The following is a 15,642-nucleotide window of genomic DNA, read 5'->3' as shown; positions in this document are numbered from 1 at the left end:
GGGTATATGTTTTGGGGTACTGAGGTATATGTTTTGGGGTGTTTGGGTATTTTAAGGGTTCAGATATAGTTTTGGGTTATGGGGTACAGGGGTAGTTTTAGGGTTTAAGGATAGGTATGGGTTTTGGGGTACAGGGGTATTTTTATGGTTCAGTGCTAGGTTTGGGTTTTGGGGTATAGGGGCTTTTTTAGGGTTTAGGGGTAGGTTTGGGTTTTTGGGGTACAGGGGTATTTTAAGGTTTCAGGGCTAGATTTGGGTTTTGGGGTACAGGGGTATTTTTCGGGTTCAGGGCTATGTTTGGGTTTTGGGGTACAGAGTTATTTTAGGGTTCAGGGGTAGGTTTGGGTTTTGGGGTACAGGGTTATTTTTATTGTTCAGGGCTAGGTTTGGGTTTTGGAGTACAGGGGTATTTTTAGGGTTCAGGGGTAGGTTTGGGTTTTGGGATACAGGGGTATTTTAATGGTTCAGGGCTAGGTTTGGGTTTTGGGGTACAGGGGTATTTTAGGGTTCAGGGGAAGGTTTGGGTTTTGAGGTACAGAGGTATTTATAGGGTTCAGGGCTAGGTTTGGGTTTTGGGGTATAGGGGGATTTTTAGGGTTTAGGGATAGGTTTGGGTTTTGGGCTACTGGGTATATTTATAGGGTTAAGATGTGTTAGTGTTTAAGGGTGTTAGGGTATTTTAAGGAGTAAGGGTGGGTTATGATTATGGGGTGCAGTGGTATTTAAAGGGAGCAGGGTGGACACCCGGAGCTGGAATGTACAGAACCTGGGTAGAAAAAACAATGAAATATTGGGCACAACGCTCGCTCTTTTTTCCGTAATCCTGCGCCCCACACACGCCCACGCCCCCAGCACATGCCCACAGCACACGAAATGAGACAAGGCATGAAGGGCGGAATGTACCACACGCCCCCAGTGTTTGTCACGCCCCCAGCACACGCCCACAGCACAACACAGACATGCCCACAAGGGACTACTTTGCTGTCACGGTTCTTTTACCTTTTAAATGTATATGGTGGGCGTCTGCATAGCCTATGTCCTTCTGCTGCAACTACCCTTTCCAACACTGTATTGGGTGTTGTGATTGGTGCTGTGGTGTCTGAGATTACCCGCCTCAAAGGTTTGGGCTCTCTCTTTATTATATTAGTATAGATAAAGATAAAGCCATCAAATAACTCTTACTCTACCCAGATTTCAGTCGTAATTTAGGTATTTCTACATTGAATCCATGATGAGTATAACCTGTTCTAAAATGTCATCCCTGAATGAAAGTCTGTAAATACATTACTATACGTAAAGCAAATTTCCAAAATGTTATTTGTGGCCGATAACCTAGAGGTAGACAAATATTCTTGCGCCTGAAAGGCTGTCAATGTCAGAGAATATGTTTTTCAATGTCTCAAACCTCAAATTCTATTTTCAAGATACACAAAAGATGCTTTTAATTGAAGTTCATCGGTGCCAAGGGATTTATCCAAAAAGTCAGGAATGTGAAGGAAGAAGTATATCTTAACACAATGCCTTAACTGGTGGTATTCCCACAGTTTTCGAGCAGCTTGCTCTCCTCCCCATTCGGAGAAGTGGTTTTAGTGATTTTGGTATCAAAATGTTTCCATGGTAAGTGATAGTTATTTGTGTTTTCTGTACACTGCTTATTATTTTGATTTTTGTTGGTTTCTCATCTTACATTCTACCTTATACGAGCATGAAAAGTACATGATGTTACCTTTAGAGAGTCAGACATATCACATGTAGAAGTGATGTGAATGTGCAGCTGACACTGCATGGTGTCACATACCAATGCCAGGGAGTTAGTACTATTTAAAGAGTTTCCAGATCCAGTTTGTTGTCTGGGGTTTTGCAAAAGGTGGGACCAATGTGAGAACATGAAGTACCCACCAGAAACATTCACCAAAGGTAAATAGCTTCTTTTCCTGTGCCAGTAGCATTCCACGCCATTTATATTCATAGCAGAAACTATTTGCCAATTGGTGCATCGAAGTTCAACCTTTGGTTGTCAATGTGTTAATTGCCCCTCTTTAAATTGGAGTAGCACTTTGAGCTTGCAATTACTACGCTTGCGTTAACAATTTTTAATGGGGGGCGGCGGGGACTCAATAAATTATCATCATAATGCATATTATACCTTATTGACCTTTAACTCCAGGGTCTTGATTTGAAACTTCGCATAGGGAGGTTCCGTCTCCTTCAGGTCAATTACATGATTGGGCAAAAGGAAGGATACCATCAATCAGATGACAGTACAATCTCCATCCCTGCCCAGCAAAATGTTTGCCTTGCTAGAATGATGTGGTGGTACTTGCTGCCCAAAGCTAACCTGACCTGGAATCTTTGGACAGAAGAGTGGTAGTGGGGTTCTTTGAAGGAGGGCTAGTCAATAGTTCATCTGCATGGTGGGGCAGGCTACATTAAAGCTTTTAGAGATTCTCCCTGGTCATTTAGAGTCACTTCACTGCAAGTGTTTGCATTCCTCCCTATTGTATCACTTAAGGGAAGAAGGTGCCCCTAAAGTTGTGTTGAACAGCATGCCTCTCCCTCCTGGTTACTCAGTAAAGAATAACTTCCCCCAGATAGGCCAAATTTCATGTTCTTAAAACATGGGACCGCTCATGGAACATTGAGTTCCACCTATCTGAAGGACAACCCTCAAGAGAAGCTCAAGGTTTGTTAGTCTCAAAAGGTCAGTGAGTTCACAGCAATCCTCTCCTTGCATGTGGTGCATCACCACTTTCTTTTATAACAAGATGAACTATGAAGGTTTACTGAGTCATCCACCAAGAGGGTTAATCTTGCAGGATGGGGCTGCCTAACTGGCTACCTCCACCTCTTTTTATTCAATGATTTATAGAATTACTTTTTTCATTTACACTGATCATCAGCAACTCACATGGGAAGCTTTGTGTTGAAATTCCTATAAATGTTCTAAACTCTGACCTTATGTAAGTAATTGTACTCTTTGGGGTGAGTCTAACATTTGTACGATTCCAGGCTCCTGACATTCTGAACCGCATAACTGTGAACTTGAAGCACAACATCAAAAATGGGTACCTAGGAATAAAATATCCATAAATGAGAAAGGATATGTAAGACTATAAGGCAGAGCTTGAAAGCTGCTACAATCTTCTAACATGCCCTATAAATATAAACAGTCCTGGTTAAAAGAGAACATTAAATGCATCTCTTGGTGCAGTGAAGTTTGAGTGCTTGCGTAATGTATACTGCAGAAGTAATGTGCATTGTCACTTGTTTTGCGATGTGTTAGATTTAAGTACCATAAACTTCTCATATTCTATGCATAGGTATCATAAAGGAAACCATATTCGTTCACAGAAGGGTGAAGCCTCCACATTTGTACTGCACTGCACTCTTCACACATCACTTGGAAACAATAAACCATACCCCATCATTCACTTTTTTTATGGAATATCCTGCAGCAAACTCTTAACACTGAAACTTTGTCCTGATACTGCATGGAACATTTGTCTACATTTTCATACCTCTATGCCAGAAATCAGCAGCATTTTACACATCACGATTTGTTGGTCACTTGGAGGAGGATATATCCCATCCATTGCTGTAGGCACTCAGCACCTCACTGAAGCATTTCCATGGAAATGAGGGCCAGGCTGGAAACCAAAATGTGCCCTTGCAAAAACCTTCAACCCAACTGCAGGTTCCAGGAGGCTGCCACCAGAATGTGGACATAGGTATAATTATCAGTCCAGCCCTGAAGCAAATGCTTCGACTAGCTACCAACAGTGGTCCCAGCAAAAGTTCATAGTTGTGCCCGGCATGCTGATACGGCACACATGTCGACTGTTTTGTAGCAGCTACATATCTTCCTTTAATGTTCTACACAAGTACTCCAAATCAATTTAACATTAGGCTCAATTACTGGCATCAAGTACTCAATGTACTGTGTGTTGGGGGTTATTTTGATACAGATTCGAGTGCAAATGGAAATATGGTTCCATTAGCGATTGTAGGATTACACCTCCACATGACTCGAAATGGACTTTGTTGGTTATTTAATTAATGGCCACACATTGGAGAGTGAATTGTGTGGATCTGGGTCCTGCCACTCTCTATGGATCTGAATCTTCAGCCTATCTCCATTTGTGCTGCAGGGGTATGAGAGGTAAGAATTAGGCACCAAGCGGTATTAGTGTAACAAAATGGTACCAATGTAAAGCGCTGCTTCTACACTTTAGAAGAGGAAAGCTTAGTTGGAAGACTGTAGCAAAACTATGCAAATATGTATACATAATTACAAGCGGCGACAGAGAGTCTACAGCACTCTGAACTTACCAAATACCCTTCCCTAGTTAAAGAAATCCATGAGAAAGAACCACAGCATTTAAAGCACCATGCAAAATATCTAGCTATGTTTTAGTAGTCTTTTGTGATTCACTACACCTCCCCAGAGTCATTTGCAACCATAAGGAATACAAGAGGTCTGTCAGGCTGCTTTATAAAATAGAAAAGAAAAAGTTTTTCTTTCATGGAATACAATCGCAGGGATGGTGGTCTGTATCGGGGGACAAAGTATCGGAGGTAGGCGCATATAGGGAAGTACACATTTACTATTCCTAACTCCACATCTATGTACTTTGAATATATATATATATATATATATATATATATATATATATATATATATATATATATATATATATATATATAGAAAAATCACAGGTTTCAGGGAAGTTATAGCTAGAAATTAACATTTAAGGAACATTTCACACTCATCACCAGAGACTACAGCTTCCAGCATGCCTGGGAGCACAGCATGATGAGCTACGCCCACTTAGGACGGCCCCCTTTTTGAATAAATTGCATTCAAATTGATTGGTGAGTGTAAGGTGCATTTTGTCATGTCCATGAAGAAGGGGCGTGCCTGCCCCGAAACGTGTCGGACTTCTGCAGTAACCCTGGAGGGAGGCTGTGAGATCGATTGGGGCAAATGAAGGCTGGATGGTCGATGTTTCATGGTGAGCCCTCTCGAAGCGCTTGGCGCATTGCTTTCACATAATTCTCCGGTCTGTTATGGCCGTGGGAGGGGCTCCGCTTCGTTAAATGCTTGAAGCTAACAACATGACGGGGACTGGAGCGAAGATACTCATCTTTGCGCGTGCAGCATGAAACATCATTAAAATATTCATCATCCCATAGCGAACCCCCCGACCTCCAACTTAAGAGGTGAAACAATCAAGATGACGAATCTAAGACAATTGTGCCCTACCTACTTAAGGAACATTTGACACTCATCACCAGAGACTACAGCTTCCAGCATGCCTGGGAGCACAGCATGATGAGCCACGCCCACTTGGGACAGCCCCGTTTTTGAATAAATTGCATTCAAATTGATTGGTGAGTGTAAGGTGCATTTTGTCATGTCCATGAGGAAGGAGCGTGTCTGCCCCGAAACGCGTCGGACTTCTGCAGTAACCCTGGAGGGAGGCTGTGAGATCGATTGGGGCAAATGAAGGCTGGATGGTCGAGGTTTCATGGTGAGCCCTCTCGAAGCGCTTGGCGCATTGCTTTCACATAATTCTCCGGTCTGTCATGGCCGTGGGAGGGGCTCCGCTTCGTTAAATGCTTGAAGCTAACAACATGACGGGGACTGGAGCGGAGATACTCATCTTTGCGCGTGCAGCATGAAACATCATTAAAATATTCATCATCCCATAGCGAACCCCCCGACCTTCAACTTAAGAGGTGAAACAATCAAGATGACGAATCTAAGACAATTGTGCACTACCTACTTAAGGAACATTTGACACTCATCACCAGAGACTACAGCTTCCAGCATGCCTGGGAGCACAGCATGATGAGCCACGCCCACTTAGGACGGCCCCCTTTTTGAATAAATTGCATTCAAATTGATTGGTGAGTGTAAGGTGCATTTTGTCATGTCCATGAAGAAGGGGCATGTTTGCCCCGAAACGCGTCGGACTTCTGCAGTTACCCTGGAGGGAGGCTGTGAGATCGATTGGGGCAAATGAAGGATGGATGGTCGATGTTTCATGGTGAGCCCTCTCGAAGCGCTTGGTGCATTGCTTTTATATATATATATATATATATATATATATATATATATATATATATATATATATATATATATATATATATATATACTGAAAAAATACAGGTTTCAGGGATGTTATAGCTAGAAATTAACATTTAAAAAACCTTAGAAATTCACTGAAAAAAAAGTAGGTTTTAGGGACGTTATGGTTAAATGGAGATTTCAGTCACACAAAACCATAGAAATGTGACTGTTATAGTTAGTAGACCTAACTATAACTCATGCCCCCGCTATGCACTGCTGATGACGTCACATATTACATCACTCATGACATGCTCAGTGACATCGCAGATGACATCACTGATGACATTAGTAATGACATCATCCAGTGAATGTGTGTTTCTGTAAAGTATAAAAATATGTTTTATATATATATATATATATATATATATATGTATATATATATATATATATATATATATATATATATATATATATATATATATATATATATATATATATATATATATATATATATATATATATATATATATATATATATATATATACATCAGAAGTCCCTGCCAAATTTGGGTCCGGACCAATTCTGGTATGCCTCATGGCTTTTCCCCTTTGCTCCAGGTATGGAGAGTGTCCGGCCCCCCGCCCCTGACTACGGAGGACTCGAGCAGTCGGGGTATTCACCTCTCTCGTGGCAATTTGCATTGCATTTGTCCCTGCACAAAGGACTCTTGTGATTGAGGGCGGTGGCAGTATCGACGGGGACCCGAGGAGAGGCTTGAAAGACTTTGGCGTTTGTATCCCTACCCTGCTACATCATGGGCCGGATTAACAACATTGTGAATTCCACCCCCCATTGTCACCAGCCTGAGGTGCTGTGCATCAAGCATCCTGGGAGTTGTGGTTCAGAGCATTCAGAATGAACCACAACAGGTGAGCCCAATGGTGAGGGGGAGGAGCGGACCACGCCAGTCATTCTTCAGGCAGCAGGGAAGGACTTACCGTTATTTTCCACTCTGGTGTTGGGCGCTGAAGAAGGCGGATAGCCGAAATGCATTCGCCGCCACTGGAGCTATGCTGATGTCAATAAAGCCTTTCCAACTGTTCCTCGTCTGGGCTTCTGCTTCTTTCTACGGACGAAGGCACTTTGGATATATATATATATATATATATATATATATATATATATATATATGCCACCAAACACAAAGAGCCCAACACCGACTTCTTGACAGGCTGACTTTATTCGTCAAAATGCGGAGGGAAAATGAACACACTTATGTACCTTACGCGTTTCAGCGATAGCCTTGTTCACAGGTGAGTGTGTTTTACAATTGTAGTCCAAGTGTCCATGTGGCTTGTTGATTCGACCCCAAGCCCCAGAATGCAACGTCCTTGAGCAGTTCATTGCGGCATGGCACATTCCTGATAATTGTTGCTATGTAGCATTAAAACAATGTCCCAAATGCTGTAATTCTTAATTTTCATTTGGCATAGTGCCGGTTCCTCCGCATTTACCTTGATGATTGCATGTCATGCGGTGCCTTCAGAGAGAGAAACCATCTCTCCCTTCTCCCTTTCTCAATCAGAGGTGTGCCAAATTGCAGTGGAAGTCCTCTATGCTGGCGCTTCTGAGAGCGGATCAAGCCCCCTCATTAAACATTCCAAAAGCCTCTCCATTTTACCGGGGGCCCTCGATCCTGCAGGGCGTGCTCTGACACCAGGAATGGAGATCCTGGTACTTCGATACTGCCACCAAACACAAAGAGCCCAACACCGACTTCTTGACAGGCTGACTTTATTCGTCAAAATGCGGAGGGAAAATGAACACACTTATGTACCTTACGCGTTTCAGCGATAGCCTTGTTCACAGGTGAGTGTGTTTTACAATTGTAGTCCAAGTGTCCATGTGGCTTGTTGATTCGACCCCAAGCCCCAGAATGCAACGTCCTTGAGCAGTTCATTGCGGCATGGCACATTCCTGATAATTGTTGCTATGTAGCATTAAAACAATGTCCCAAATGCTGTAATTCTTAATTTTCATTTGGCATAGTGCCGGTTCCTCCGCATTTACCTTGATGATTGCATGTCATGCGGTGCCTTCAGAGAGAGAAACCATCTCTCCCTTCTCCCTTTCTCAATCAGAGGTGTGCCAAATTGCAGTGGAAGTCCTCTATGCTGGCGCTTCTGAGAGCGGATCAAGCCCCCTCATTAAACATTCCAAAAGCCTCTCCATTTTACCGGGGGCCCTCGATCCTGCAGGGCGTGCTCTGACACCAGGAATGGAGATCCTGGTACTTCGATACTGCCACCAAACACAAAGAACCCAACACCGACTTCTTGACAGGCTGACTTTATTCGTCAAAATGCGGAGGGAAAATGAACACACTTATGTACCTTACGCGTTTCAGCGATAGCCTTGTTCACAGGTGAGTGTGTTTTACAATTGTAGTCCAAGTGTCCATGTGGCTTGTTGATTCGACCCCAAGCCCCAGAATGCAACGTCCTTGAGCAGTTCATTGCGGCATGGCACATTCCTGATAATTGTTGCTATGTAGCATTAAAACAATGTCCCAAATGCTGTAATTCTTAATTTTCATTTGGCATAGTGCCGGTTCCTCCGCATTTACCTTGATGATTGCATGTCATGCGGTGCCTTCAGAGAGAGAAACCATCTCTCCCTTCTCCCTTTCTCAATCAGAGGTGTGCCAAATTGCAGTGGAAGTCCTCTATGCTGGCGCTTCTGAGAGCGGATCAAGCCCCCTCATTAAACATTCCAAAAGCCTCTCCATTTTACCGGGGGCCCTCGATCCTGCAGGGCGTGCTCTGACACCAGGAATGGAGATCCTGGTACTTCGATACTGCCACCAAACACAAAGAGCCCAACACCGACTTCTTGACAGGCTGACTTTATTCGTCAAAATGCGGAGGGAAAATGAACACACTTATGTACCTTACGCGTTTCAGCGATAGCCTTGTTCACAGGTGAGTGTGTTTTACAATTGTAGTCCAAGTGTCCATGTGGCTTGTTGATTCGACCCCAAGCCCCAGAATGCAACGTCCTTGAGCAGTTCATTGCGGCATGGCACATTCCTGATAATTGTTGCTATGTAGCATTAAAACAATGTCCCAAATGCTGTAATTCTTAATTTTCATTTGGCATAGTGCCGGTTCCTCCGCATTTACCTTGATGATTGCATGTCATGCGGTGCCTTCAGAGAGAGAAACCATCTCTCCCTTCTCCCTTTCTCAATCAGAGGTGTGCCAAATTGCAGTGGAAGTCCTCTATGCTGGCGCTTCTGAGAGCGGATCAAGCCCCCTCATTAAACATTCCAAAAGCCTCTCCATTTTACCGGGGGCCCTCGATCCTGCAGGGCGTGCTCTGACACCAGGAATGGAGATCCTGGTACTTCGATACTGCCACCAAACACAAAGAGCCCAACACCGACTTCTTGACAGGCTGACTTTATTCGTCAAAATGCGGAGGGAAAATGAACACACTTATGTACCTTACGCGTTTCAGCGATAGCCTTGTTCACAGGTGAGTGTGTTTTACAATTGTAGTCCAAGTGTCCATGTGGCTTGTTGATTCGACCCCAAGCCCCAGAATGCAACGTCCTTGAGCAGTTCATTGCGGCATGGCACATTCCTGATAATTGTTGCTATGTAGCATTAAAACAATGTCCCAAATGCTGTAATTCTTAATTTTCATTTGGCATAGTGCCGGTTCCTCCGCATTTACCTTGATGATTGCATGTCATGCGGTGCCTTCAGAGAGAGAAACCATCTCTCCCTTCTCCCTTTCTCAATCAGAGGTGTGCCAAATTGCAGTGGAAGTCCTCTATGCTGGCGCTTCTGAGAGCGGATCAAGCCCCCTCATTAAACATTCCAAAAGCCTCTCCATTTTACCGGGGGCCCTCGATCCTGCAGGGCGTGCTCTGACACCAGGAATGGAGATCCTGGTACTTCGATACTGCCACCAAACACAAAGAGCCCAACACCGACTTCTTGACAGGCTGACTTTATTCGTCAAAATGCGGAGGGAAAATGAACACACTTATGTACCTTACGCGTTTCAGCGATAGCCTTGTTCACAGGTGAGTGTGTTTTACAATTGTAGTCCAAGTGTCCATGTGGCTTGTTGATTCGACCCCAAGCCCCAGAATGCAACGTCCTTGAGCAGTTCATTGCGGCATGGCACATTCCTGATAATTGTTGCTATGTAGCATTAAAACAATGTCCCAAATGCTGTAATTCTTAATTTTCATTTGGCATAGTGCCGGTTCCTCCGCATTTACCTTGATGATTGCATGTCATGCGGTGCCTTCAGAGAGAGAAACCATCTCTCCCTTCTCCCTTTCTCAATCAGAGGTGTGCCAAATTGCAGTGGAAGTCCTCTATGCTGGCGCTTCTGAGAGCGGATCAAGCCCCCTCATTAAACATTCCAAAAGCCTCTCCATTTTACCGGGGGCCCTCGATCCTGCAGGGCGTGCTCTGACACCAGGAATGGAGATCCTGGTACTTCGATACTGCCACCAAACACAAAGAGCCCAACACCGACTTCTTGACAGGCTGACTTTATTCGTCAAAATGCGGAGGGAAAATGAACACACTTATGTACCTTACGCGTTTCAGCGATAGCCTTGTTCACAGGTGAGTGTGTTTTACAATTGTAGTCCAAGTGTCCATGTGGCTTGTTGATTCGACCCCAAGCCCCAGAATGCAACGTCCTTGAGCAGTTCATTGCGGCATGGCACATTCCTGATAATTGTTGCTATGTAGCATTAAAACAATGTCCCAAATGCTGTAATTCTTAATTTTCATTTGGCATAGTGCCGGTTCCTCCGCATTTACCTTGATGATTGCATGTCATGCGGTGCCTTCAGAGAGAGAAACCATCTCTCCCTTCTCCCTTTCTCAATCAGAGGTGTGCCAAATTGCAGTGGAAGTCCTCTATGCTGGCGCTTCTGAGAGCGGATCAAGCCCCCTCATTAAACATTCCAAAAGCCTCTCCATTTTACCGGGGGCCCTCGATCCTGCAGGGCGTGCTCTGACACCAGGAATGGAGATCCTGGTACTTCGATACTGCCACCAAACACAAAGAGCCCAACACCGACTTCTTGACAGGCTGACTTTATTCGTCAAAATGCGGAGGGAAAATGAACACACTTATGTACCTTACGCGTTTCACTGCAATTTGGCACACCTCTGATTGAGAAAGGGAGAAGGGAGAGATGGTTTCTCTCTCTGAAGGCACCGCATGACATGCAATCATCAAGGTAAATGCGGAGGAACCGGCACTATGCCAAATGAAAATTAAGAATTACAGCATTTGGGACATTGTTTTAATGCTACATAGCAACAATTATCAGGAATGTGCCATGCCGCAATGAACTGCTCAAGGACGTTGCATTCTGGGGCTTGGGGTCGAATCAACAAGCCACATGGACACTTGGACTACAATTGTAAAACACACTCACCTGTGAACAAGGCTATCGCTGAAACGCGTAAGGTACATAAGTGTGTTCATTTTCCCTCCGCATTTTGACGAATAAAGTCAGCCTGTCAAGAAGTCGGTGTTGGGCTCTTTGTGTTTGGTGGCAGTATCGAAGTACCAGGATCTCCATTCCTGGTGTCAGAGCACGCCCTGCAGGATCGAGGGCCCCCGGTAAAATGGAGAGGCTTTTGGAATGTTTAATGAGGGGGCTTGATCCGCTCTCAGAAGCGCCAGCATAGAGGACTTCCACTGCAATTTGGCACACCTCTGATTGAGAAAGGGAGAAGGGAGAGATGGTTTCTCTCTCTGAAGGCACCGCATGACATGCAATCATCAAGGTAAATGCGGAGGAACCGGCACTATGCCAAATGAAAATTAAGAATTACAGCATTTGGGACATTGTTTTAATGCTACATAGCAACAATTATCAGGAATGTGCCATGCCGCAATGAACTGCTCAAGGACGTTGCATTCTGGGGCTTGGGGTCGAATCAACAAGCCACATGGACACTTGGACTACAATTGTAAAACACACTCACCTGTGAACAAGGCTATCGCTGAAACGCGTAAGGTACATAAGTGTGTTCATTTTCCCTCCGCATTTTGACGAATAAAGTCAGCCTGTCAAGAAGTCGGTGTTGGGCTCTTTGTGTTTGGTGGCAGTATCGAAGTACCAGGATCTCCATTCCTGGTGTCAGAGCACGCCCTGCAGGATCGAGGGCCCCCGGTAAAATGGAGAGGCTTTTGGAATGTTTAATGAGGGGGCTTGATCCGCTCTCAGAAGCGCCAGCATAGAGGACTTCCACTGCAATTTGGCACACCTCTGATTGAGAAAGGGAGAAGGGAGAGATGGTTTCTCTCTCTGAAGGCACCGCATGACATGCAATCATCAAGGTAAATGCGGAGGAACCGGCACTATGCCAAATGAAAATTAAGAATTACAGCATTTGGGACATTGTTTTAATGCTACATAGCAACAATTATCAGGAATGTGCCATGCCGCAATGAACTGCTCAAGGACGTTGCATTCTGGGGCTTGGGGTCGAATCAACAAGCCACATGGACACTTGGACTACAATTGTAAAACACACTCACCTGTGAACAAGGCTATCGCTGAAACGCGTAAGGTACATAAGTGTGTTCATTTTCCCTCCGCATTTTGACGAATAAAGTCAGCCTGTCAAGAAGTCGGTGTTGGGCTCTTTGTGTTTGGTGGCAGTATCGAAGTACCAGGATCTCCATTCCTGGTGTCAGAGCACGCCCTGCAGGATCGAGGGCCCCCGGTAAAATGGAGAGGCTTTTGGAATGTTTAATGAGGGGGCTTGATCCGCTCTCAGAAGCGCCAGCATAGAGGACTTCCACTGCAATTTGGCACACCTCTGATTGAGAAAGGGAGAAGGGAGAGATGGTTTCTCTCTCTGAAGGCACCGCATGACATGCAATCATCAAGGTAAATGCGGAGGAACCGGCACTATGCCAAATGAAAATTAAGAATTACAGCATTTGGGACATTGTTTTAATGCTACATAGCAACAATTATCAGGAATGTGCCATGCCGCAATGAACTGCTCAAGGACGTTGCATTCTGGGGCTTGGGGTCGAATCAACAAGCCACATGGACACTTGGACTACAATTGTAAAACACACTCACCTGTGAACAAGGCTATCGCTGAAACGCGTAAGGTACATAAGTGTGTTCATTTTCCCTCCGCATTTTGACGAATAAAGTCAGCCTGTCAAGAAGTCGGTGTTGGGCTCTTTGTGTTTGGTGGCAGTATCGAAGTACCAGGATCTCCATTCCTGGTGTCAGAGCACGCCCTGCAGGATCGAGGGCCCCCGGTAAAATGGAGAGGCTTTTGGAATGTTTAATGAGGGGGCTTGATCCGCTCTCAGAAGCGCCAGCATAGAGGACTTCCACTGCAATTTGGCACACCTCTGATTGAGAAAGGGAGAAGGGAGAGATGGTTTCTCTCTCTGAAGGCACCGCATGACATGCAATCATCAAGGTAAATGCGGAGGAACCGGCACTATGCCAAATGAAAATTAAGAATTACAGCATTTGGGACATTGTTTTAATGCTACATAGCAACAATTATCAGGAATGTGCCATGCCGCAATGAACTGCTCAAGGACGTTGCATTCTGGGGCTTGGGGTCGAATCAACAAGCCACATGGACACTTGGACTACAATTGTAAAACACACTCACCTGTGAACAAGGCTATCGCTGAAACGCGTAAGGTACATAAGTGTGTTCATTTTCCCTCCGCATTTTGACGAATAAAGTCAGCCTGTCAAGAAGTCGGTGTTGGGCTCTTTGTGTTTGGTGGCAGTATCGAAGTACCAGGATCTCCATTCCTGGTGTCAGAGCACGCCCTGCAGGATCGAGGGCCCCCGGTAAAATGGAGAGGCTTTTGGAATATATATATATATATATATATATATATATATATATATATATATATATATATATATATATATACCAAGGTGTATTGAAGTATGAGTGGGTGTACGGGTGTCTGAATGGATGACTTAGTAGGTGTGTGACTGACTGTATAAGTGAGTGATTAAATGTGTCTTACTGAATGCATGGGTTAGTGACTAAACTGTGTCAATATCTTCATTAATCTGTTAGTTGGTGTGTAAGCGGTTGCATGGCTTGCTGAGCAGCTACATGAATGTCTATATGTGTTATTTATTGGATGTCTGAGTATCTGCATGGGTGCCTGAGTGTCTTTGTGGGTGGGTGGGGGTGTGTGTGACTCTGTGCATGGATATGTGAGTGCTTGTTTCACTGGGTGTATGGGTTCAAGAGTGCATATGGAAACAGCTGTATGGGTGGGTGAGTGTGTGTATGGGTGTGTTGGTGAGTGAATGGATGTCTCAGTGGTGCATGTGTGAGTAACTACATATGTTTTAAAGCAGTATATGTGAGTGTTAGGAGTATATAAATGACTATATGCGAGAGTGAGTAATTGCAAGAGTATCTGTATGGATGAGTGTGAGTTGCTACGAGTGATCGTTTAAGAGAGTAAGTATGTGTTAGTATCTGTATAAATAAGTGCGGTGGTGTGTGTGTGACTGTATAAGCAAGGAAATGGGTGTGTGATAGTTTCTTTGCATAACTGACCAGGTGTATGAGTAACTCTTTGGGTGAGAAGCATTGTGTGAGTGTCAATATGGGTGTATGAGTGGATACATCAGTGGCTGTATAGATGAATGACTGTGTGCATGGTGTTAGAGGTCTGAATGGGAAGTGCTTCGGGGATTTTAGCACTGCATGTGATAGTGCCTGGGCCATTCCTTGAGGTGGTCTGAGGCCACGCCCCTTTTTTCACCTCTCTACAATACAACTCTGTTGTGCTTACTGAAGGTACCTGGTGGGCTAGTTGGCTCCCATGGACCCTCAGGATAATAAGGGACTTAATTCCCCTACTTAAAACCCACCCGGAGTGCGTTTGCACACTTACAACATCAGGCCACGCCCCCTGCCTTCACCACTGTGCAAATGCACCACATGGCTCATTTTAAGTTGGGGGATTAGGTCCCCTTAAATCCTGAAGGTCCCTGGGGTCCAACTAGCCCAAAAGGTATCTCCAGTAAGCGTCACAGAGCTGTGTTGAAGAGAGGTGTAAAAAGGGGCATGTACTCCGACCACCTCTCTGAAACGCAGCCCTGTGGCGCTTACTGGAGGTATCTGGTCGGCTAGTTGGCCCCCAGGGACCCTCAGGATTCAAGGGGACTTAATCCCCTAACTTAAAACACACCACAGGTTATATTTGCACACGTCTCATCAGGCCCCACCCCCTCCCTTCACCGCTGTGCAAACGCACCCCGTAGCGCGTTTCTAAGTTGGTGGATTAACTCCCCTTGAATACTGAGGTTCCCTGGGGTGCAATCAGCCCACCAGCTACCTCCACTAAGCGCCACAGTGCTGCGTTGCAGAGAGGTGTAAAAAGGGGGTGGCCTCAGAACACCTCTCTGCAATGCAGCCCCCTGGTGCATACGGTAGGTTCCTGGTGGGCCAGTTGGACCCCAGGGGCCACCAGAATTCAAGGGGAATTCGTTCCCATCTGC

The 15,642-nt window shown here is 44.9% G+C and overlaps 1 protein-coding gene across 2 annotated transcripts in view; it reads right to left on the bottom strand.

The window, feature by feature from the left end:
• The window catches only part of PCLO (piccolo presynaptic cytomatrix protein), a 1,259,786-nt gene that overhangs the window by 415,772 nt on the left and 828,372 nt on the right, over nt 1-15,642 (bottom strand). The gene's annotated exons all lie outside the window — the stretch shown is intronic.

Source organism: Lissotriton vulgaris, chromosome 1_1 (genome assembly GCF_964263255.1).
Source record: "Lissotriton vulgaris chromosome 1_1, aLisVul1.2, whole genome shotgun sequence".
NCBI lineage: Eukaryota > Metazoa > Chordata > Amphibia > Caudata > Salamandridae > Lissotriton > Lissotriton vulgaris.
Note: the sequence above shows the minus strand (reverse complement) of the source record. Positions and strands in the feature narration are given on the sequence as shown.